General features: G+C 36.2%; 1 long non-coding RNA gene across 6 annotated transcripts; it reads left to right on the top strand.

The window, feature by feature from the left end:
* The first annotated feature begins 4,934 nt into the window (after positions 1 to 4,934).
* On the top strand, positions 4,935 to 13,807 carry LOC131029558 (uncharacterized). Of its 6 annotated transcripts, none has more exons than XR_009372053.1 (3): positions 4,953 to 5,878; positions 5,910 to 10,555; positions 10,728 to 13,807. It is a non-coding gene; the product is annotated as an uncharacterized LOC131029558 (long non-coding RNA). The 6 variants fall into 6 exon arrangements; XR_009372054.1 differs by having other exon boundaries at positions 4,953 to 9,981; positions 10,122 to 10,555; XR_009102793.2 differs by having other exon boundaries at positions 4,953 to 10,376; positions 10,464 to 10,555.
* The last annotated feature ends 13,388 nt before the right edge of the window (positions 13,808 to 27,195 follow it).

The following is a 27,195-nucleotide window of genomic DNA, read 5'->3' as shown; positions in this document are numbered from 1 at the left end:
ACGGTGTACATCCTTAACCGTAGCCCCACCAGTACACTAGAAAAGGAGACTCCTTGTGAAGGTTGGTAGGGAAAAAAAGCCTAATGTTAATCATTTCAATGTTTTTGGTTGTTTTTCTTATGTGCATGTACCTAATCAGAATAGACATAAGTTAGGTGCAAAGAGTGAGTCATGTATTTTTATTGGGTATAATGAGAAAATAAAGGCTTATAGATTGTATAATCCCCTCACTAACAATCTTATTGTCTCAAGAGATGTGATTTTTGCTAAAGGGGGAGTTTATGGTCATCAAAAAGGCCATGATGAGAAGCCAAAATCTGTTTTGAATGATGATATAATTGTTGATATTGATCATGAGCAGCCAACTAATGTTTTTGTATCCAGTGGTTTAACTCCACCAAGCAACCCTTCATCAAGTTCTTCAGTATCAAGTTCAAGTCCAGCTTCTTCTCCAAGTTCTACAAGGAAGGTAAGGAGATTGAGTGATATCTACCAGAGGAGTGGAAATCAAGTACATGAAGAAAACCCAATAGGTGAGACGATGAATTTTTCTTTATTAGCCAAGGCTAATTTTGAACCATCATGTTTTGAAGATGCATGTACTAATGAGGTTTGGGTGCAAGCCATAGAAGAAGAGATGGATTCCATTCATAGGAATGACACTTGGGAGTTGACAGAGCTTCTGCATGACAAGAAAAATATTGGCACCAAATGGGTCTACAAGACCAAGTTTAACAGTGATGGGAGTGTTGAAAGACACAATGCAAGATTAGTTACTAAAGGCTTCGCACAAAAGTATGGAATTTATTATGAAGAGACATTTGCACCAGTAGCAAGACATGAGACCATTAGAATGTTGATTTCATTAGCAGCTCAGAAGAAGTGGAACATACATCATATGGACGTGAAAAGTGTCTTCTTGAATGGGTACTTAGAAGAGGAAGTATATGTGGAGCAACCACAAGGTTTTGAAGTGGAAGGAAAAGAGAATCATGTCTACAGGTTGAAGAAGGCTTTGTATGGCCTCAAGCAAGCACCAAGAGTGTGGTATGTTAGGATTGATGGATACTTTCAGAGGAATAGCTTCCAGAGAAGTAAGAGTGATCCTACCGTTTACTACAAATTAGAAGGTACTGATATTCTCATCATAAGTTTGTATGTTGATGATCTTTTGTATATGGGTAGTAGATCTAAGATGAAAAATGAATTCAAAGATGCTATGATGAAAGAATTTGAGATGAAAGATCTTGGTCCGATGAAATATTTTCTAGGAATGGAGGTTTATCAAAGTAAGGATGAGATTTTCATTTGTCAAACAAAGTATGCACAAGATATGTTGAAGAAATTTAATATGACTGATTGTAACCTTGCCTCCACTCCAAGTGCTCATGGAGTTTTGTTATGTAGAGATGATGGTGTTGATTTAGTTGATGAGACAACTTACAGAAGTATTGTGGGGAGCTTGATGTTTCTAACCCACACGAGGCCTGATATTGCCTATTCAGTTTCACTTGTTTCAAGGTATATGAGAAATCCATCTGAAATACATATGAAGGCAGCCAAGAGGATTTTGAGGTATGTGAAAGGGAATTTAAGTTTTGGTATTCATTACTACTCTTCTGAAAAGTTCAATCTTATAGGCTTTAATGATTCAGATTGGGGAGGTAGTATGGATGACCGTAAATCTACATTTGGAATTTTTTTCTCTTTTGGTTCTTGATTAATTACTTGGAGCTCGAAAAAACAAAGCATTGTGGCCCTCTCATCTACAAAAGGGGAGTATGTTGCAATTACCTCAGCAGGTATGCAAGCTCTTTGGCTCATAATTTTTTTGGAAGAAATTGGAGAAAAACAAATTCAACCTATAGTGATATATTGTGACAATGTGAGTGCCATCAAGTTAGCTAAGAATCCGGTTCATCACAACAGAACAAAACATTTTGATATGAAATATCACTTCATACGAGATTTGGTGCAAAAGCGGATATCTTCACCAAGGCAGTTGCAAATGCTCAGTTTTTGACACTTTGAGATCAAATTGTGAGCCCTCTCAGCATCAAGGGGGAGTATGTGGATGATTGATGTTGTTCATGCAGCTTTGAGCTTAGTCACTATTTTTGGCTTCCATCGTTAAACACAAAGTAATTGCCATGCATCGCTAAACTGCTAGTTCCACCATTTGTTCCAAGCTGCACCGAAAGCCATCCATCGATCATGCATAACCATCCATAGTTTTATATATTTTTAAAAAGAAATAGTTTATAATCTCCTAGTTCTAAATTCAACTCAATAATGCATGTCCATGCAAGTTATTTTATTTGGGAATCTTAATTTAGTTTTTCAATCTATAATTTCTTTTTAATATAGAAATATAGCTAACTCTTTCTTCCGAATAATGCATGTTGTGCATGCTCTTTAAGGATCTTTGGAGTTTTGTTTTTAGAAGCACAACAAAACTATTTATTTAATAGCTTTGTAATTTCCTGAGCATTCTGCAATAAAAGAACCTCTTCTTGAAAAATAGGGTTGTGCATTAAAAATAGAGTATTGTTTATTTATGAGATTAATTGTGTTTGGCTGCAATTATTTTTACCTCTGCTATATTTATTGTTGTTATTGTGTGTTCTTTGCTATTTAATCTAATTAATCAGTTGGCTCAGAGGAAACATAGTAGTTTCAGATTCTACACAAGTGATAAGAGTTTTTGAGGATTTTTGATAATGAAACCAAGTCCTTAATTTTAATAGATAGTTCTATGAAGAAACAATTATTATCATTTGAACAAAAAACTTAAATTTTTTTTGTAAATTTTTGAGTATATGTTATATTTTACTACTATTGTGGTTCCACACAATTTATTTTTGATGTAATGGTGAGATTAGTTATAATCTTTCATTATATCCACCTAGTTTAGGAGTTTCAGTAGGCCTTCGGTAAGAGATTTTTGCCAAAGTAAAATAAAAGTAAAAATTAGGAGGCTTGCCATGCTTAGCTTACAGAGGAGGACAATATCATAGTGTCGATGATATCTGGAATAAAAGGCTTTATTGAAAGGAAATTGCGACCTCTGTACAGAAAACCGCCATGCATCTACTCTATGCAAAGAGTAGGGACTTTCATAAAATAAGGAACAAAGAGATGCATCTCACAGAATACGTTGAATTGTAAAAGCATTAAAACTACCTATTACGGAGAATCTAAATGGCATAATATGGTACTTCTGAAAGAGTTAAATGAAGCAAGATACTTAGGTTGCATTAGAAATCAAATTATAAATTAAGATCATTGATAATCTCAAATTTGTCTCTTGTTAGCTAAAATAATGATTCGACTGCTATGGAATTTCACAAAAATAGAAAATACGACTATCAATAACATGCCCAATCTCATGATAGTTTTGCCCCTCGCCCTAAATTCGTATTCTCTCCCCCCATTTCCTCTGTGAATTTCAACCTTCACTGCAATAAATTTTCGGGAATGCCTCGAATGCCCTTGCTATGTGGCTATAATGGTGAACTCCTCCAAAGAGAATTTAAAAAAAATATATATATATTCTCTCCTCCTAAATAAGAATTGTATGAAAAATGGTTTGAAACAAAAAGGGTGTGATAGTCCTTTACGGTGCACAAGATTTATGTGTTTGTAATATCTTTTCTTTACCTAAATAAGAATTGTATGAAAAATAGTTTGAAACAAAAAGAGTGTGATAGTCCATTACCGTTCATGAGATTTATGTGTTTGTAATATCTTTTCTCTACCTAAATAAGAATTGTATGAAAAATAGTTTGAAACAAAAACGGTGTGATAGTCCTTTACCATGCAAGAGATTTATGTGAGAATATCACATGCAAATGGTGAATATTTTTAATCAATTGATGAGAAATCAATTGATTCTCATACATATCTAAAACATGAAATGCAATATATATATATATATATATATATATATATATATATATATATATATATATATATATATTGATTGCATTTATGTCATTTTATGTTCAAATTATTGATAATAGTTATATCTAATAAAATTCAAACAAAATCTTGATGATCACAAACAACACCATCACTTAACCAATATACTAGGGGAAGAGCACCAATAGATAACATAGTTCCAATAACCGTCACCTTATTGTCATGTTGACCCCCTAATAGCCATTATAGTGAAAACACCATTAATAAATTTGTTTTGTATCAATCGTTGATCATTTTTTGTAAGTAATTGGCCCATTTCTGCACAACTATTGGAACACTTGTCCCATTTGTGTACCACCATTGGAACATTTGTGCACCACTATTGGGACATTTGTCAACAAGTACTAGTGATTTTAAGTTGACAGTCACTAGAACATGTTTAGTTAGGTATCAGGTGACACTTTGAAATATGTACTTTTTGACCTTTGTGCGCATAACTGATTACACAACGTGCATCGTTACTACCTAGAAGTCAGATCAATAGCTACAAGCAGTTAAGTCACATACGAAGACAACTTAAAAATAATAATCAAAATCCGATGTACTGTTTAGGATCAGTGGGTGCGCGAAGTTAGCTATGACGACTACCGATGCTCTTCCCCTATAGAAAGAACTCAATGCCTTATCCAATCATTGTTTTTAATTCAAAAATTCTTTTTACAAATTAATTTTGGTTTGGATGTTGAGACTATCGTATTGAAACTGATATATATATATATATATATATATATATATATATATATATAGATTGATAACATATAATTGATAAACTAAAACTTGATCTATAATGATTTTTCTAACAACATACTAACAACCTTCTAAAAATATTTTAAAATAACATCATCCTAAATATATTAAAATAAAAATCCATAGAGTACTAGTTCTTTTTTAAGCCTGAAGACACCTCTTCAAACATAAAACTGATCTCGATTTCTAAACTTGATATAAATATATACCTTTTATTATTGAATTTATGCTTATGTGTTCATCTGAATAGATTGGCCTAGTGTCAGCCGTCCCAGTTCACTGGTGCTGAATACAGTCTTAGCAGCCGCGATAAGGACTAGTTAGACTGCAATGAGATGCATAAATGGATAAGTGCCCCTCCAACGGTTGACATTGCGACGGCCTAAAGACAAGTGCGGTATCTTTTCAGCCGGTTACTGAAGCAGCAAGCGATAAATGAGAAAAGGAGCATTCACAGTCTTTCTTTTTACATTCATTCATTCTTTTTTCAAGAAATTGTGCTCCAAAGGATATTTTATTTTATTTTCACTGGTTTTTGTTTTCGGGTTTTTTTTTTTGGTACAGATCACATTTGCTTGCTATGGAGGAGTCCTTAACTTTTGATGAAATCGAGCTGCATATGATAGCCCGCAAGGGATTGTTCCAGACGTGCTTCTACAACCTAAAGACATTTTAAAACTGTTTTATATTAGTGTTTTAGGTCTTTCGGATTTTGCCAAATATCTAGGGTTTTTATAATACTGTTTTAGGTTTTTCTGTTTAGCATATCGTATTTAAATCTTGGGTGTTGTTTTTTAAATTTGTATTTAGGGTAGTGAACGAGCGGGCTTCCCAGGCGCTGGGTTCATCCTCGGCAGCCTTCGTGTTATCACGTTGCTGCCAAGAGACGTAGGCAAATCGCTGGGACGAGTCCGTGGTGGGGAAAGGGCATTTTGTGAGGCTCATAGGGAAATGAGGGGAAGTTTGGATTATGTCTTTGTGGAGGCATTTGCAGAGTTGGAAAAACAAGAAGAAAACAAGAAGAGAGAGAGAGTGACAATGGTGGTGGTGAAGACAACTGGAGGGTTGAGCGAAGTGGCATCTCAAACCAAGATAACAAACAAGAGATAGAGGCGATTGATCTTGTATATCAATGACACATACGTTAAAGGTGAGTCAATTTCACAACACATACGTTAAAGGTGAGTCAATTTCACAAGTGAGGATACAAAATTCAATATTGAAAATCAAGAGTCTCAATTTATTACGTTCGGGATGGGTAGAATATAGAAGAAAGGGGTAATTGCATTGTTGCAATGAGGATCCTATTGACATCTTTTGAAATCAGTGGGATGGATTACTATGAGTTTGAAGTGTAGAATCTTGATTTTCAATATAGGATTTTGTCATCCTCAATTGTGATATTACTCACCTTTAAATATATGTTGTTAATCTCAAAAGATGAGTCGCGTCTGTTTCTTATTTGTGATGCCACTGCTATGACGTCCTCGTTTTCTTCTTCTCCAACACCTCCTTTTTCTATCTTCTTGTCCTCGTTTTCTTCTTCTCCACCATCTCCTTTTTCTCTCTTCTCTTCCCATCTCTCCATGTGGGCATTGAGCAAATTTTATGTAGCAATTGTTCTCCTTCCAACAGTTAGTTATCCTCACCACCACCATTGTCACTCTCTCTTTCTTCTTGTTTTTCCAACTCTGCAAATCCCTCCGTAAAGATGTGATAAATCCAACTTTCTCTCATTCCCCACTGGTCCACACAATGCCCTTTACCCACCGCGGGCTCGTCCCCAGCAATTTAACTACCACCATCTCCACTGGTCTGTGAGGATTCTAATGATATGGATTGCATTAGAGTCCCACAGAAAGACACAACAAAAATAGTTCAGGAATGTACAGGAGGTTGGCCATCCTCAAGTCCCGTGATGATCCTTCTACCAAACACAGACAATTCAGCAGCACCTGTCATGATTCAGTTGGAAGTTGTGGAGAAGAAATAGTGACCGCAGAGGTGAGAGTGAATTCTTTGGATCCAGCCTGTGAGGGTTCTAATCACATGTATTGTAAGAGAATACCACAGAAAGGCGATGTGCAGAAGGATGGCCATCCGCAAGGCCTTACGGAAACAGTGCTGACATGAAAGATGCAGAACAGTCAGAAGCCTTGGATGCCATAGAAACTATTCGGCTGCGGAATACCTCAAACATTATTGAAAATGGACAAATCTCACACATGACAACTCCAGAAGTGCAGATCCCGAGTCAACTTCAAGATAGCTTTTACCCACTTGAAAGCAACGCATTCAGGAATATTATACAAGTAGATTTAAGTTCAGTCAGCAGTACCTCTATGCTACCAGAGATGCTGACATACCAATGCTGTATAACTTATCCAACAAATAATTCGAGGAGCCGACATGTTTTAGTGAAAGAAACAATGAGTGACAGTAAGTTGCTTGTTATCTAAACCTTTCATTACTCATTTTTAGCTCCGTTTGATCTCTAATGAATTCTCCGTGGTAAGATTATTTTTTAGACTTTAGCTCTGCCATTTGTGCATCTGCTCGATGAATACTCCATGGTAAGATTAGTATTTTAGATTTTAGCTCTTCTGCCCTTGCATCTCACTTTCTCCATGTGTGTGGTTCATTGGGCCCTTATTCCCCTTTTATAGCTGTGCATGCAGCTTATATTAGGTGCAAGACTTCTCTGGTACCTAAGACTTAGGAAACTTTAATAGATTGAATCTTCTGATTCTAAGTTAGCTTTCCTGATTTGCTTCTGGTTTATTTTTGATACACGTGTCTTTCTACCATTTTTTTTTGTCGATATGAATTCTCATTGCCCTTCATTTTGTGCACAATGTATTGTCCCTTGTGATCTCCAAAGCTTTTATAATTTCCTTTCTTGGTTTCAACAGCACCGTTTGATGTGCCACCAACCGATCATGCTGGCCTGGTTTACCAGTCGGTTACCCCACTATGACCTGGGTGCTCCCAATCCTTTTCAACTTTTGTTGGCATCCAGCTGTTCATACAGCCTACACATGAATCAATTGGGTAAACATGCTATTTGTCCAGCTCATCCAATTTTGACCCATGATTTGTTTACAGTTAATTTAAGATTGACAGTTATTTTAATCAATCATCATCAAATATGAGCATATTGATTAGCGTCATAGTTAATTTAACATTAGTAATGGTGTCATTGTTCAACAAAATGATCTAGGGTTTCTAATTCTCACGAACCGAAGAATCTGAAGTTTCCATCAATTTACTTTTGCAACATAGTCAGCACCCTTTGACTAACACCAAGTAAATTGTCTTTGAAAATAATCCCAATGACCCAATCAGCTTAGAAAGCTTTAAAGTGAAGACTTTTTTCTTCTCGTTTGCTGGTTTTGCAAAATTGAAATCACCTCAAATGATAACAAGTTGGTTGTTCTATGGATTCAACTAGGCTGTTGTATATATGATAGACTGCTCTTTCAGCTTGCACCTAGGAACAATCTAAACTGAAAGCAATAGAAAATTTACTATAGTTAAATCCCAACAACGATGGGGTGGTACACTTAAAATCAATTTGAGTTCTAGATGACAAGACTCCATTGAAAGCAGAAGATAATTTTTTAAAGATGAAACTAGAAAACTTCAAAGCCACATGAGTGTGTTCAGAATTCTGAATTGATGTGCATGCCAGCTTCATTATCTCTTTTAACTTAGGTTCCTCCACTCCGTGATACATCAATCCAAACTCCTATCATTGATCACTGCTATATCACCCAGATTCAGGCACCAAGTCTCTTTATGCACTTATATTTGTCACTAGGGTAGTATACAAATGTGTTGATGAAGACAAAAAAACAACAGCTTTTAAAACTGTACCCAAGACATAACAGATCATACTAGAGACGACGACTTGGATGTGTTCTTAAAGAATATTACAATATGCACCGTTTCCAATTTTTGGCACCTTTAAATGAAAATTGTTATACTATCTTTTTAGAACATGAATCTTCTGTTTATAAAATTCATCAAAATTAAAAACATTTCTGGATGCATTATGTCCAATTTTCAACAGTCTTATATTTTACTTTTCCATATCAGCATTGTCTGGTATTGAATGTTATATTCCCATGATCTAAAATTACTTACCTACAATGTTTTCATTGAAACTGGTGACAATCAACATAAGAAATTTTATGGTTAAAGAAAAAGAGTTGGATAAATTCATGTTTGATTGTTCTATAGTATCAAATATTAATAATTCAATATTGATAGCACCAATAAAATAAAGATAATGATTGTTTTTCTTCTTATTATTTTATATACAAGATGAATTGAGTTAGCCATCATTATATCTATATGACCTTTTGTTCTTAAAATGTTTAAAATTCTATCTATTTTCTGCAAGAAAGAGATATATCAAAGTGAAGGCTCTGGAGGCTGCTGGAGTTGCAAAACAATTTGAAGAGAAAAGGGAACAAGGACACAAATCTAGGTAGGAACTAGCCAGGCCTAGTGAGCATGAAAAGAATTTTCTTGAGAAATCGAAAGAACTACACAGAGGAAAAAGAAGGTGAATGATCCAGTATTTTGCCTGTAGTGGTAGTAATAAATCAATATCAAGTGGCATGGCAAGAAAAAAGGCAGTGGGATGCACCTTGCAATCTCGACCAGGCAGTTCTGTGATTGGTGTTGATTTGAAGTTGAGAAGAGCTTTAGAAGCCAAGACAAAATTGGAGCAAGAAAAATTGAGGAAATTGGAGGAAAAAAACAGAAAGAGGAAGAATGGAAGAAAAATGCAGCAAAGGTTGCAGCAAATAAGAGGAAAAAGGAAGAGATGGACAAGAGAGACCGTGAGGAAAAACAAAAGTGATTGGAAGAAGCACAGAAGTAGCAGAAGAAACTTGAGGAACAACTTCGTGCTGAGAAGGAAAAAGAACAGAGGCTCTGAGCTCTAGTATCTGAATAGACACCATAGTAGATTTCCCACATCTATGTACTTAATTATATGCTGATATTAGCTAAGCACTTCACATATTGAAACAGGATGACAAGAAGCATAAGAGGAAGGCAATGGAGCAAAAGGAAAAGAAGCAGCTTTGCATAGTGAAACAAAGGGAAGCTGCTAAGCGCAGATGATGAATAGAGGAGGATGCCAAGTCAAACAAATTTGCATCAAAGGATGCAAAACACATGCAAGAAGTCCATCAGCATAATGAAACAACACTTCAGGCCCAAAATGCATATGCTGGAAAGGTAAACTGTTACAACTTATCGATTCAGATCCTGTAGTAATCAATTGGACCTGTCAGCTAATTTTATCTATAATGATGACAACGGACAATTTTTTTATAAATCTAACTTGTATACAAGAAACTTGGAGACTGTCTATACAGGGCTTCTTATGGTACAAATGATGTTTCCAACTTCGTTAATACAACTGCATCGTAGGTGTCAAGCATGTCAACTAGTTGTGCAAAAGGTGCACATGAAACAAAAGGGCAGTCAATGTAGGGCAGCAATGCTAGTTCACATCTATCATCAAAATCCAACTTCAATATTGAATCTTATGAAATATCGCCTTATAAGGGTCCAGATGAAGAGGATAATGATGATGTAAATCCAGGGAAACCCATACCACTATGGGCAAGGTAGATGAGGATAAGTTTCTGTTTGGATGTTTATTTTCAACAAGACTATAAACTTTCATAACTTTCCGACACTTCTTTTGGTCACAGGAAAGAGTATTTGATTCCACATATTATCAGTCAACAATATATTGATCCTAATGAGATATTCGCTGGTGCAAGAACTTGCAGTTTAAATGAAGGTACTTAAAGTGTGAAGTTATGAGTAGAAAACATTATATGTCTTTACTCATGTTTGATTAAATAACATACATTTTTGTTTAAACCTCTTCAAGATGCCATCAACTATTTGTTCTTATGTGCTTTGAGAAAGGTGTGCAGATGAGACTCAATTAAAATATTTTGATTTTGCAGTTTTTGAGTCTTATGGATCAACTAGGAGGAGAGATTTCAAACGACTTTGTTACAATGGAGAATTGCTTAATGACTGTTTTACATAGAAAGAAGAGCATCAATACAAGTTGCAGTTGAAGGTCCTTTAAAAAGTTGTATGAAGCCATAAAAAAATGAAGAGAAAGCTATCAGTTGAAGGTCCTTTAAAAAGTTGTATGAAGCCATAGAAAAATGAAGAGAAAGCACAAGGACAGTGTTTTGTGAGTCAAAATAAGAGAAAAAGTGACTATCATATCCATTCCACGATGGAAGGGTCAACAGGGCCTCTTGTTAAAGCCAAAGTGCAAGCACCATATACCCAAAAGGGTCGAATATACAAAGGTGCATGATAGTCCATTAATCAAATAGTGAGCAAATAAGAGCAAACAAAAAAGTGTATGGTTGATAGGCCAAGGGTTTCTTCAGCTTCATAGGGAGATACGACAAGGAACAAGGAGCAGTAGAAGAGACCTAGAATGGTATAAAGGAAACGGTCAAAGTTGAGTCCCAATGATCTTTATGACAGTAAGCAAGAGTGCATGACAGTCTTGAGAAAGGAAACCCTAAGACAATCCTTTCAGGGAATTCACATTCAAAACAGCAAATGACTGAGTATAGGATAGTTAATGAGATCTCAAGTTTGCAGTCACAATGCAAGAAAGCAATTTAATTAAGATATTCACAGTCAAGGTAAGAGTTAAGAGCAAAATATGAGGTCAGTGAGCTGAAACAGATTAGGACAGTCAAAACATTACATTGTTGACCTTGTCTGTGATGATTTTATACAAACAAGAGCAGTCCAATCCAAGGGATTAACAGCTAATAACAGTCAAATAGCAAAGCTCCACTAGAAGTCCAAAAGAACAGACATCAAGATCAGACCAAAGATCAAATCACAAGCCTTTGGATAGTCATAGTTTAAGAGGATAGTGATTAGTCATTTGGTGAGCAAATACCATACAAATCGTAAAGGCAATAAAGGAATGACAGTGCCTGAAGAGATCATGACAGTGTGTTGATAAGTGATCAAGGAGGTAGGTGAAGAGAAGAGTATTCTACATGCATGACAAAATCACAATCCGTTAGAGCCAAAAGTCCTTGAATGGCACAAATGTTAAGACAGTCTTAACAGTAACAAGGAAATCGTTGAAGATACAAAAGTAAAAGTAGATAGTCCATGACTGCTGCATAACAGATGATGGAGATTTACACCCAGCAACGTTAAGGAAAGGCAGTCCTAGAAACAAAAGAGACAAAAATCTACTGAGGACAATCAGCCCTTCAATGCTTTGCATACAAGAAAATGACAGTCAGGGAGTATATTAGGACAGTGGCAAGTGACAATAGGAGTTTCATGATCATGGACTGTTTTTAGCTGAGATATAGAAGATAGTGAGCTTTGACATAGCAGTCATATAGACCACTTCAAACCATATGAGTAAACATAGAGATGACAGTACCTTGCAAGAGGACAGTCCATGGCCTCAAGTAAGACAGAGGCCTAATACAATAAGCAATCTTGTTTAGACTCAGAGCAAATCTATTAAGAAAGAGAGGAAAGGATGAAAATTTTAAAGGTTAGAACTGTTAGAAGACACCACAATGACAAGGCTACCATACAGAACAGAGAAACACTACTGCCAAAACAAGAGATCACTGTCAAAGAGATCATTTATAACAGTCCCTAGCATGAATAGAGAAAAATAACATCAAACCCTAGAGATGAGTCCACGAGTAAAGCAGAGATAGCTGTCAAATGAAATGAACATAGTGAAATACATTGAAACAAAGAGTTTGAAAGCAATCTTGTGGGATACTTTGAGGGGGTGACAGAGCATGCAAAAGGCAGAGAGAAGGCCTTGAGGCAATATAAAAGCCAAGAACAACGCAAAGTCTATCAGTCCATAAATGATATTGAACAGCAGCAGGACAGTGCCCTATTTCTTGCATAGTTAATGACATTCCCCAAAGGAAATGCAAGGTCAGTCCAGAGTAATAAACAAGGTTAGAGGAAGCAAAGAGATCAAGAATCAATGCTGCAAAAAGCCAGTATTGACAGTGGTAAGTGGTATGAGAAATGGTATGAGAAATAGTCCATGTATGACAGCACATGCTGTCATAACACTTGAAAGACAGTCCCGATGACAATGTTTCAAAACAGTTGAAGAGGGACCAAGGCCAAACATGCAAAACGAAGGTGAAAGATATACGACTGTAATCTTAAAATTCCTTTGTTATGATGAACAGTAAATAGATGTGCAGTCATATAAGCTCTAAAGGAGGCTAAGAAGAGTCTAAGTTACCATGAAATATTTTGATTATGCAGTTTTTGAGTCTAATGGATCAAATAGGAGGAGATATTTCAAACTGTGTAGCTACAGTGGGGAATGACTTAATGACTGTTTTCCATGGAAAGAAGAGTGTCAATACAAGTTGCAGATGATAAATAAATAAGGGCTGAGTAAAATCATTAAACGGATTCAGGTTGCCTTGTCTGCTTATTGACATGTTTGTATCTATTATCACAGTTTTCTACCCTAAAGATTAATTTTGTGAATTTAATGGTTGCATAATGTGAATCATACAAAAGGATGATAATTGGAGTCAAAGATATCATCTTGCTGGAAAAAGTATGAAAATGAGCCATAAGGAAGCTGGCACTAAAAAACAAATCTGGAAAGCTTGTGTTTTTATTTGATCCTTTTTTATTTATAAGGATGACACTTAATGCATTATTAATTTCAACTTTTCCAGGTTTTCCTTCACTCATCATGACTTTCTTTGTCAATTGAGGATGCACCTATCTTGTATTATATTGTTGTTTTCCCATACTTCGCAAAGCTGGACATCTTCAAGTCTCTTTTGTAAAGCATGTGCCTGTTACTTGTAACCTTTATTGCCTCTTCACTAACATTTTTCATTCTTCCAGGGTGCTTAGTACCGAAATCATTCAAAACTAATGATCGGTTGATTTAAAACTTATGTTCAATTGTTTATGGGAAGCTTTAAGTAAAGGAAAACAAAACTTCAATTGGAACATTTAAAAGCACGTTAAATTTTGACTCTTCGTGTATACATGCTTCATGATTTTGTAATTTCTGTGGAGGGTGTCATGTTCAAATGTGCATTTGCAAGTGCTGTGTTCAGTATGGTTTTGTTTGAATATAGATGGCCAATCACTGAGTTTCAGACTTGAATTTGAATGCAAAGTGACAATGTATTGGTCTTTCAGATGCATTTCATGTAATTTCTGTGGAGGGTGTCATGTTCAAATGTGCATTTGCAAGTGCTGTGTTCAGTATGGTTTTGTTTGAATATAGATGGCCAATCACTGAGTTTCAGACTTGAATTTGAATGCAAAGTGACAATGTATTGGTCTTTCAGATGCATTTCATTCACTTGTGTGTTTAAAATCATTATGTTTTCTTGAAGATTGATTTTGTCTTGTCACAAATGACCACATACTTGAATTTCATCAAACACGGAGTTTTTGATTCGAATGTGAATGTCAAAGCATGGATGTCTTTATTTTTTAGACATTTAGAAGCCTTCTATAATGACCAAAAATGAGTGTTTTAAAGTAGAATTTATCCGAGAAACAAAATAAATTAGACTTCAAGCACATTTCGAGATTGACAAAAGTAAGGAAAGTTGGCGAGTGGCAACTTTGCACATTGTTAGCCCATTAATACCTTGTACTTCAACAATGGGAAAATTGGCTTATTCCTCATAAAAAGTCTATTCTATTTGCATATATGTATTCCTCTTGGAAAGTCACGCATTTATAAATATTTCACATGATTTTGAGTCTATAAGGAAAACTTCTGGTTTTTTGCATGTTGTTGGATTTGTGTAAAAGGTAAGTGGCTGCTTTATTTTTGTCACTTGTTTATTGGGGCAGTTTCATCGCAAGTTGTTGTACAATCAGAGTTCTTAATAGAATGATGATGTCTCTTCAGTTCTGAAACTCTTGGGAATCCATTGGCATGTGATAGACACTTTCAGCATATAAGTATAAATTTGTGAGACATGAGAGAGCAAGTGTGAAGAAGTTAATTGATGAATGTTTGATAGAGTGGTCACATACTCTTAGTTGGAACGATAGTTCGGAAAACTTGAATTTGGCTATCACTTCGTGGGACCAATTTTTTTTATAAACTTAGGACATGGCAAAATCTTGTTATATTAATGAATATTTGAAAATATATAACATAAAATATCTTCGAAAACACATTGTTGACATTGTAGTATATATTACTTATTTCTATAATGTATAAATCAAAATTAAAGTTTATTGTGTATCATAGAACGAGAAACAATTTTAGCCTCTAAATGAGCTACAATGCCCCTTCCACTACTCATGCCATATTTAGAAGTTGCCTCATCTAAAGAGATTTTTGTCACGTTCCATGATAATGATGTTTAAATTAGTACACTTAAGATTTTATCTCATTTCCTTGTTTTTGATTGAGAAAGCAATGAAAACCAAGGCACTGGCCTTTTACATAGTTTAAACTATAAATAGCACTTAAACAATGCTATAACAACAAACATCCATAACTAGAGTCTTTCCGAACCAGAAACAACAAAAAGAACAGAACAACAGGGAACAAGGGAAAGCATCTTGTTGTGACACACATCACTCCGTTGCAAATGGGGACCCCCACTTTTTTTTGGATTCCTAGGTTGTGTTAGGGTCTTTTGCTATTAGCCTTTGCATTAGAAAGGTATAGGAGCTCAAATGGCTAGGAATCAGGTAGATAGTCTTGCATGAGTGTGAAGTAAGTAAGTTTGTAAGGTCTAGATGTCAAAAGTACAATCATGAGTAAGGAAGAATTGTCAATTCCCAGGTCACTTCAAGTGCTCCTCTTAAAAGAACAAACTTCACTTCATGAACATTTCTTGTGTAGTGAGTTTCTTACATTTCTCCCATAGAGCAAAGACTCACTCTAAAAATCTCATATTGAGCAAATTATCAAGTATTGAAGTTGAGAGCGCAAGCAAGAGATTGGTCTTGGTTTGAAATCCACTTCATGAACTTAACCTCATGAGCAAACTTCATCTTCAAATCCTCAGGAGTGAATTTCACCTTCAAAACTTCATCAACTAACAAATCAAAGCGAACTTCATGCTTGAAGGATTTGGAGCGAAATTCTTCATGTTGAAGATGGAAGAATGAAACAAATTTGTGAGTGTATGCGGGAAAAGCGGGTCGATAGAACTCAATATGTGAAAAATAGAGCTCTATGGAGCCTTGCTCACACACTCACATGACTTCTTGGTGCAAGCTATGGAGTAATGAAGTATCACTCAGCTTCCCAAGGTGGGTCTCATGGTTCTCTATCTTACACGGTCCTTCAAACCAATGTTTTTGCTCTCAGATCACTGAGCAAAATGGTTTAGGGATGACAAATGCAAGAACGAGGGATGTTTTTTGTTGGTTTTAATATGAGATGCATCCTAAGCTATGCATGATTCTAGAAATGCAATAAACTAACTATAAGATGACAAGGTTAGTAAACAAACTATCCTAACATACTATATTAGTTAATAATTTAAGCTAATGATAATAGAAAGTATTCTAAACATGCATATTTAGACTAATTCCTAGTTAAAAGAGAGGCTAAATGATGAGCATAAAAATGATATGAAAGCTTGAATGTATTTGAGCATAAGTATGATACTACAAACTTGAATTCTTAAAATGGAGGGATGAGAGCTCTATTTATAGCAAAAATAGGGCAATGGATGGTCAGGATTGAAAGAGTTAATCAAGGGCTAAGTTTGAAAGTTGGGAATCCATGTTTGCAATTTGCACCAATGAAATGGTGACAAGTGTCAACATAGGGTTGGGTTGAGAGAAGGGGTTGGAGGCATTAAATGCCTGAGAAGACCTTATGGTTATCTAGAGGGTAAGGGTTAAGCCTAAGTTAAGATTACCCATTGGATTAAAAGTTAATCCAAGGATAAACTCTTGTGCAAATGATTAAGGAATAACCATGGTCAAAGCAATGAATGTTTGATGAGACCCTTGGGTTACATGGAGGTTGAGTTAAAAGAAATTCTTTAACCATGTAAGAGGGTTTGAGTTAACCATTAATGGTTATGAAGACTTTGGGGAATTAAGTGGTTGAAGATTTGAAGCCTTTAATGGTTATCAAAGACTTTAAGGTTTTGAGAAGTGACCTCTCCTTGCTTAGGGATGTGACAAAGTTTAGAAGATGGGTTAGGCTAATTAGAAGCGATTAGAAGAGTCTAGAAGAAATTAGGAAGGGGTTTAGGAAGGTAAGTGGGAGATGTAGGATTTTGCAAGTGGATGGAGGGATAATAGGATTTAATTGAAATAAAGTTAATTTAATTCAATTTGGTTGCAATTTGGGGAAATTAAATAAATTAGATAACTATTTAATTAGATTTATTTAATTTAAGATAACTATTTAATTAAAAGTGGATAGGGGGGATTTAATTGAAAAAAATGATTTATTCATTAAATGGGTATAGTGAATTTAATTGAGTAATTTACTTAATTAAATAGAGGAATGCGGGTAATTTAATTAAATTGGATTTAATTAAATAGAGAAATGAACATAAAATATTCATTTAGGAATATGGTCATTTTTATACGTCTACAGTGAGCATTCATGTCATGTTGGAGAGACAAGAATCAACTTCATGAGTTGCACTTTTGGAGCAAAATTCATGATTGAGCTTTTTGGAGCAAAATTCATCAATGAGCACACATAAGCGAGCATACATGAGCAAAAATTGAAACAAAGGATGAACACTTGCTTTGAATACATTCAATTAGAAATGAACTTCATGAGTTGATGATTACAAACAAACTTCATGAGTTGATGAATTGAAGTGAAGTTCATAATTAAAGGTAGAAACGAATTCAAGAGTATTGAAAAGCACAAGTGGGCGTGTGCACAAAGATGGTCAGAAAAGTGGACACCACCCAAAAAAAACTTGGAAAAAACAGGCAGCGCGTACGTGGTTTTTAAAATTTCAAATTCCCGCGTACGCGCTTAGGTTTGTTCTTCTCGAGCTTAGAAAAGGTAGCGTGTACGCACTACGCCTAGGAAAATTAGCACGTACGCGCTACTTATAGGAAAATGAGCGCGTACACGCTAATAATCCTAGTAAAACCGCGTACGCGGTGCCTGATGAAAAAAGTTTAAAAAAAAAAATAGGTCCTCATTTACCCGAAAAGCGCATTTTTTACTTTCTTCTTTTCCCATTTTTTAAGCTAAACCGCGAACGGGGTGCGAAATTTGTCCTCAGGCTATGGATCAAGGTTAGTTTTTTTTTTTTTTTGTCTTTCTTTCCGGTTTATGCAATTTGTTTTACATTTTGAATTTAATTTCATTAATTTTGATTAGGTTTTTTCATTTTTTGTGTCAAAAACCAAATTCTTCTAATCCAGAATAAGAACAACCAAATGCACCTCCTGAAAACCCACAAGAACAACCAAATGCACCTCCTGAAAACACACAAGAACAACCCCCAATTCCTCCTTTTGACCGCACAGCCGAAACACATGAAGAATTAATTAATTAGTTAGGGCAAAATACATCCAAAATCAATAGACTAATTGTAAAATTGAAAACTTCTGAACTTGACCATCATCAATCCCTCGCCACTAGCCTAGAAACATTAGCTAGTGGTGCCATAGCTATTTCCACTAAAATTACCAAATGGGGAAGCTTTAGGGATAGGTGTCGTCAATTTTACGCCAATGGGCTATCATACGATGGAGTTAAAAACAAAAATATTTCTAAACAACAAATATGTGCCCTTTTTGTTGACCCCAAAATTGGTCAGTCATTACCTCCTAATGCAAAGAGGTTTCCCATACATTGGTGTACCAATGTGCAGATGAAGAATCTTTTTTGGCAAAGGTGGTGGATGGTCTTTGACGATCCACTTTGTAATAATTATGAGGTGCCATTATATTTTTTGAGAAAAATATATTGTGAGTTTGTGCTCAATGTGCACCCAAATTATTTTGACATGAGAGAGTTTCATGGTAAAGGTGGTGGCTCTGCCCAAGATAGACCTGGAGCCCGTAGGCGATTAGCCGCGGAGAGTCGCTGCCCCCTAGCACCCAAACCCAAGGTGCATCAGGCTGTCCCATTAGAGTTGAAAGAGTCGATGGAGCTACAGACTCTTCAGGTGGCCACAACATTGACTGGTGCCATCATCCAGCATGGGACATCATTAACACACCCTATTGTATTGGATGATGAGCCGTTAGAGGGCGACAGAGAGCCCATCGAGCATATGTGTGTCAGTTGCTCGGGGATATGCTCAGGGATAGATGATGCAGCCGGTGCAGATGGATACTCATATCATCTATGCACGATTTGCAGTTGTAGATGTCAGGCTCACACGGTTGAGGATGTCATGCTGATAGATGAGTTGATGGACATGGTGTTTGCCCATGAGCCACAGACACAGGTGTGTTGATTTGAATTCATAACATTTTATTTATCAGTCACTTTAATTTTGTAATTACATAAATGAATTTTCATTTATACATCGATTTAAATTGAGACAAATAATATGCATTTCAGGATGCAGCAGCAGTATCCCATACACCTCCCCCAGTTACCACAGCTGCAACTTCGACGCCTGAGGTATAAATTTTGTAACATGTTAAAATAGAATATGAATTCAAAAAAATACAAGATACACTAACTATCTTTAATGCTTGGTCCAATTTCTGGTTTGTAGGTGTTGACAAGGGACGAAATGTCCCAGATTGATGACATCACGCTGTCGACGATCGATTTTGGCCTACAAGGCTATACGGTATCATATTTTGTACAACTCTTTTTATGTATTGTTTTGATGGAATATGCAAGTCATTTCATTTTAGATTTTTAAAATTATGTTTAATTTATTATCTGTACTAATATCTAATGTTAATTTTCTATTTTTAGGGCACCCCCTCCGCATCTAGGGCTCGTCCGAAGAAAAAGGATATCTCGAAGACGCCAAAACATGTGAAGAAGGTAATTGAACACATTTTTAGTTGTACAATTGTTTGAAAATGTTGAAATCAAGTATTAGTTGGGGTTTGTAGATTGAGTTGAAATCAAGTATTAGTTGGGGTTTGTAGATTGATTAGTGTTTTTTGTCTATTTTACATGTACAATGGCCATTGAGCTTTGTGGATATGTTGAATGCACCTGATTCACCCACGAATCAAGAGAGGGCGGAGGTATGCATCTCTACTTTATTTTCTTGATTTCATGATTATATGCACACGTATATGTGAACTTGTGATATATTATAATCTTATATTTTTTTCATACAACAAATATCCATACCTATTTCGTCAATGGAGAACCCTCCTCTTTGCACTGGAGAAGCATATCAGGATCCAGTACACTTTTGTTTGATATGTAAAATTAATTGTTTTCAACCTTCAATACTTATCATTATATTAATTGTATTTAATCTTTGTACATTTTTTGTATAGGTAATAGCGACCGTTTCTACATCGATGGTGAGCCATCCTCAGTCCATTGGAGAAGCATTTGAGGCATATGTACGCCATTGTTCTCTATATTATAGCTTTTAACTGTTTTTGATATATTTATGTTAGTACATTGTATTAATTGTACATTTAATCTACAATAAACTCCTTCGCGGTACAACCATAACGTGGATCCATTTAAGTATGTCTTCAAGAAAACTCCTAAGAGTGACAAGGAGAGGAGAGAGAAGACATTAGCTCTTGGATCAGCCGATGAGGTAATCTACATTTCAATTGCAAAGGAATTAAAGTTAAATGCATAGTTATGATGTCAATTGTGAACTATTTTCAACAAAAGAATTCTAACTTGGCTTTTGAATTGTGGTTTTGCAGCCATCTACAGAGCCGCGTACTGCGCCAAAGAGGCTTGATTTTGATGATCCGCCAGAAGTTTAGGATCATATAGTGTTAGTTTTGGTCATAGATTGACCAATACATGTAGATATATTCTACATTTTTATTGTATATCGATTTGGACATGGCATATGCCACATTTTTGTAATACTTGTATTGACTTGGCAGACATGCCTTTTTTTATATATATAAATATCAATATTCGATCCAATAAATGTGTAATGAGTTCATTATTTTGTATTCGTTGTATTTTGTGGTTGTCCTTTTATAAATTTAAATGAATATTTGTATATGTAATCAACAATATGAATATAAACAACAAAAATATATGATATAAAGCATTGCAATAGTGGAATATGATTTGATAAAATTTCTAAAATGTTGAATTAACCGTACAAAACTCCTTGTATTCAGTTCATTATTGTGTATTCGTTGTATTTGGTGGCTACCCTTTTATAAATTTAAATGAATATTTGCATATGTAATTAACAATATGAATATAAACAACAAAAATCGACAATATGAATTTAAACAACAATGTGTTTGGTGCGAGAGCACCCTCACGCTCGCAATGGTCAAATTTTATTCCTCGTGTGCACAAACCGACATCGCGAGCGTGTCCAGGTGGGCATGTTTACGCTAGGCATGCCCCTGTTGTGCATCCCAAAGCACCAGAACGTCGAGAGTCATACCCTACCGGTGAGATCTCTCAAGTTCCCTGAGTCCAAAAAATTGTCAAAATTTGACGGACTGTTCCTTCCAATCCACGACACATACGGTCGATCTGTTTGATCCTGTGGGGTCATGTGAGGCTCGTCTACAATGGCCTATCTCGGTTTTCGACGACTCGAAGCCATTTTCAATTAGTAGCATTTTTTCACCTGCTCAAAAAACCGTCAGTTGCTTGCAAGGAAAAGTTGCAAGATTGACTAGAATTGATTTTGTTCCTCGTGTGCACAAACCGACGTCACAAGCGCGTCCGGGTGGGCATGTTTACGCTAGGCATGCCCATGTCGTACATCCCAAAGCACCAAAACATCGAGAGTCATACCCTACTGGTGAGATCTCTCAAGTGCCCTGAGTCCAAAAAATTGTCAAAATTTGATGGATTGTTTCTTCCAATCCACGACACATACAGTCGATCTATTTGATCTCGTGGGGTCACATGAGACTCGTCTACAATGGCCTATCTCAGTTTTTGACGACTCGAAGCCATTTTCAATTAGTAGCATTTTTTCGCCTGCTCAAAAAACTGTCAGTTGCTTGCAAGGAAAAGTTGCAAGATTGGCTAGAATTGATTCTGTTCTTCGTGTGCACAAACTGACGCCGCGAGCACGTCTGGGTGGGCATGTTTACGCTAGGCATGCCCCTATCGTGCATCCCAAAGCACCAGAACATCAAGAGTCATACCCTACCGGTGAGATCTCTCAAGTGCCCCGAGTCCAAAAAAAAGTCAAAATTTGACGGATTGTTTCTTCCAATCCACGACACATACAGTCGATCTGTTTGATCTCGTGGGGTCGCGTGAGGCTCGTCTACAATGGCCTATGTCATTTTTTGACGACTCGAAGCCATTTTCAATTAGTAGCATTTTTTCGCCTGCTCAAAAAACCGTCAATTGCTTGCAAGGAAAAGTTGCAAGATTGGCTAGAATTGATTATGTTCCTCGTGTGCACAAGTCAACGTCGCGAGTGTGTCCAGGTGGGCATGTTTACACTAGGCATGCCCCTGTCGTGCATCCCAAAGCACCAGAACGTCGAGAGTCATACCCTATCGGTGAGATCTCTCAAGTGCCTTGAGTCCAAAAAATTGTCAAAATTTGACGAACTATTTCTTGCAATCCACGACTCATACGGTCGATTTGTTTGATCACGTGGGGTCGCGTGAGGCTCCTCTACAATGACCTATCTCGGTTTTTGACGACTCGAAGCCATTTTCAATTAGTAGCATTTTTTCACCTGCTCAAAAAACTGTCAGTTGCTTGCAAGGAAAAGTTGCAAGATTGGCTAGAATTGATTTTGTTCCTCGTGTGCACAAACCAGTGTTGCGAGCGCGTCCGGGTGGGCATGTTTATGCTAGGCATGCCCCTGTTGTGCATCCCAAAGCACCAGAATGTTGAGAGTCATACCCTACCCGATGCAATGTAGAAGTTGCTTGACAACTTTTTTAACAATTTTTTTGACAACAATGACAATTTTTTCTCAAATTGTATCTAGTCTCAATCTATCACCCCTATGACCCAATAATGACTCAAATAATTATCCATGATTATACAAGAATCAAGAATGCTCATGGTTGACCAGGGACACATCACATATACTCAAAACATAGTCACAAAACATTGACACACAAAATAGTCACATATTATTCAAATCAACTCTTGGCTATTTGATTATACAAAAAATTGTCTTACAAATAATCTCATGGGCTTTTATACAAAATTTGGCTTTACAATATATGCAATTCAGCTCATCGCCATTTTAATATACAAATCATCTCATGGGCTTTTATACAAAATTTGGCATTACAATATGTGCGATTCAGCTCATCGCCATTTTAATATACAAAATTTGGCATGTACATATGTACAAATCAGCTCATTGTCACTTAAATATACAAAATTATGCCTCTAAACATGTAAAAATCAGCTCATGGGCATTTATATATACAAAAAAACGAATATAGAACAATTCGTTTATACAAAATTCTCAAAATCATTCTACTCTGAACCGTAGAATCAATCAAGTGAGCCTTCAGGGTTGGCTCGAACCCGTATTGTGTCAAGTATTGCCTCGTGGTCAGATTCACGAACTTTCCATAAAATCTTGTTATGAGGTCTACCACGATACTTCATCAAATGAATATTTGTTGCAACAACAAGGTTAGAGAAATGAAGAATATGTCTGTGTGTTTCAAAGTCCTCAAACAACCAAACATCAGAATTCTTGATAGGGTATCTCTGAAGCTATGTTCCTGTCATGACAACAGACCTTATTGGGTACTCAATACCCTCTCCGTCAATGATTGTGGTTGTCAATTTTCTTTTAGGCTCAACACGACGACACAAATAGTAATTTGTTCCTTCTTCATTGTTCTCTTCTGCAACAACTGCATACACATGACCTACATTTTATAAAGTGTTAATTAATACCAAAAATAAAGTATGATGTACAACAAAATGAACCAAAAAGAATACTTGCAAAAAAATTAACTCAAAAAATCACCTGAATCCACTAGGTCGGATACATGGTCAAAATCCACTGATGTCTCCATCTGGCTCAATTTTAGTGCTTTGGGAATTTGATGTGAATCAATGGGAACCAACGGTCTACAAGACCATTTGTCAACCCACTCTTCTGATTCACATTCTTCCCACAAACAATACATGCATGAAGAGAAAAACCATACCATCTATCTCATATAAATTACCAGTGAACTTGAATTTGAACTCATAAATGAGTGCATGTCACTTGATCCTGCAACTGTACAACAATCTAGATTGTTTTCAATGTTAGATTCAGTAATCAACCAAAAATATCTACGAACCAATGACGTACCTGGATTACCTAGACCCATCGTAGACTTACACCATCGCACAATTGTTTCTACATCTACCAACTCAGCACCACCTTCGTATTTCAATTCTTCCCTGGCTAGGCTCTTTTCACACATGCTCCTGCACCATCGTGCTCTCCCTTACCATGTCCAGCCTCAGTGAAATTCCAAAAATGTTGTACACCACTTGTCACATGCATCCTTGTCAGCCAATAAAACATCCTTGCATTCTTGAATTGTGCGGTGCAATTATCTGACCATATTAAGTGTCGGTTGTATCGTATGTTCCTTTCCCTTAAACTATCATAAAAAACTTTAAAGCATCCTTGTACAAACTCCGATGAATGAGTATGATCGTCACTTATGTAGAAGTGATACTCTCTTACAACCTTTCTATCCTCCTCTGTGCTAGCATCTGCATGCATGAATGCTATGTGTACAAAAATAGAAACTTGTGTAGAGTGATAATACATGGATTGTACTTCATTTTGAGGTTGTAAAGTATAATTTTCAGCAAAATCAACGATAGAGACAATGGTGCCAAGAGGAAATGTGTCCTTACACAACTTGAATTGCTCATCTAACCATCGAGCTCTATGTGTATGCATTATGTACTCATAAACTAGTTTCTCTTGAAACATTTTCATAAATTGAGCTACACATATATCATTTTTCACTAGCTCACATCTCTTCAAATCTTTTCCATCTTTAACTCCATATGTGACTGTCCTGTATTTTCCAAAAGAAACTAGTTTCGTACCAATTTCATGTGTGCTCTCCAAATGTATGCATCTTGTTAAACATTGCAAACCACCATATATAGCACAAGAACCTTTCAAACAAGGCATCTTATAATAAATGCAACCATCATGTCTATTACATAACACACTTGAAATAATTTCTCTTGCCAACTTAGGAGGTGCTTGTATATTACATTCTTGCAAAACATCGTTAGTGTGCAAAGTAGAACAAATATGACGAAAAATATCATAATGCATGGAAAATTCAATATGTATCCTACAACAACACGTGGTGATACATGATTAATCTTAATATAAAAAGGTTTGGCCATTTCAAAAAATCTTTGAGAAATTTTTATTTGAGGAAACTTTTGAAGGAATCTTTCATAAAATTTAGTTTGAGTCATATCCAAATAGTGTTTCGCATGTGGCTCATGATTTTTAGACCCAATTCGCCTTCTAACAACATCTCTTTGGTTGGGTGATACTCTTGTGTTGTCATGCCAAAAATTTTCAATTAATGTTTTTAGTGCATCTACAACAACCTTGTCTTTGCATGGTAGTCTACCCGAGAATGCCCAAAGAGAATTATTGTTAGGTTCCTCTATTTGTTCTTGCCTCTTTAATGCTTTACTTAATGTTGTTCTACTAACATTCAATGACTTACTTGTTTTTCTTATCAAATGATCTTTTTTTATTTTCTTGCTCATTATGGTTGATGTAATGACACATCGAGTAGCATTAGAATCTTTACTACGTGATTTTGAACCAATAGATTGATATGCATCAAATAGATTTCTGACAATAGTTCTTTCACTGTTACTTTTAGATGATCTTAGGCCTAGAATTTTCATTGTCTCTCTAAAATTCAAATTTTTAATCATTTGAACAATTAATTAACATCTTGCGGTTTGATTTAAGTTTTTAAAATTGTTTTGCCATATTCTTTTAACCATTCTCCTACAAGTTCGTTCAATCATTTTATTGGGCATTGACTTCAATATATTCTCATCAATGTCAATTAGATACTTTGGTTTCCTACGAATGATTATAGGAGGTGTTAACATCGGTGCATTATGTACATTCAATTCATCAAGTAAAGAAGGTGTAATATGTTCATCATTTAATTGATTATTCAATGCGGTATCTTCTTCAATTGCATTAGGTTCAAACGGTAAATTATCAAATGTTTCTTCTTCAATTGCATTAGGTGCATTATATTCGTTTGGTAAATCGAATTGAGATGTTGAGGTTGACATACCTTCTTCTCCCATTGTTCTTATGTCACACAATTTATTCATACGCTTCCTTTGTCTTTCCTTTTGAGCCTCTCGTTGTTCTATCGTTCCTCGCTTGTTCTTTCCCATGGTTGAGATCGGTTGACCTAAATAGAATCATATTACATATATATGTAAAGAAAAGTTCAAAAATAAATAAATAACCATAAGTATGCATCTTATCACTATTTTTTGGAATCAAACTATTAAACAATCACAATTTAATCATTTGAAACCATGCAAAAACAAAAAACTAATAAAAACAACAATTCAATCATTTGAAATCATGCAAAAAACAAAAAATTCACTTACTTTTATGTATACAACAGTGATAGAAGTGCAGACACAGTTCCAGTGGGACCTTCAACGACCTCAAAAACTTCTTTTGAGGCCGTTGAGGCTCTTGGGCAACTAAAACTATGTCTATAAACCGCGTACGCGCTACAATGATAACCGTGTACGTGCTGCTAGGCCATAAAATGTTGGCAAGCCCAACGGTATTCTTGACTTATGAGTAATAAGTATCGCGTACGTGCTTATGAGTAAAAAGTACCGCGCACGCGCTAATAAGCCTTAAAAAAGTTATGGAAGGGGTATGGAGGAAGGGAGAGGAAGAGAGGGAGAGAAGAGGGGGGGAAGGGAGAGAGAAGGAGAGGAGAGGGGAGAGGGAGAGAGAGGGAGAGGAGAGGGAGAGAGGGAGAGAACATGGGGGGAAGGGAGAGGTAGAGGGAGGGAGAGAGGGAGAGAAGAGGGGGGAGGGAAGGGAGAGAGAGAGAGAGAGAGAGAGAGAGAGAGAGAGAGAGAGAGAGAGGGAGAGAGGGAGGAGAGGGGAGGAGAGGGGAGAGGGAGAGAGAGAGAGAGGGAAGGAGGAGGAGAGAGAGAGAGAGAGAGAGAGAGAGAGAGAGAGAGAGAGAGAGAGAGAGAGAGAGAGAGAGAGAAGAGGGGGGGGTGGGAGAGGGAGAGAGAGGGAGGGGAGAGGG

This window comes from Cryptomeria japonica, chromosome 3 (genome assembly GCF_030272615.1).
Source record: "Cryptomeria japonica chromosome 3, Sugi_1.0, whole genome shotgun sequence".
NCBI lineage: Eukaryota > Viridiplantae > Streptophyta > Pinopsida > Cupressales > Cupressaceae > Cryptomeria > Cryptomeria japonica.
Note: the sequence above shows the minus strand (reverse complement) of the source record. Positions and strands in the feature narration are given on the sequence as shown.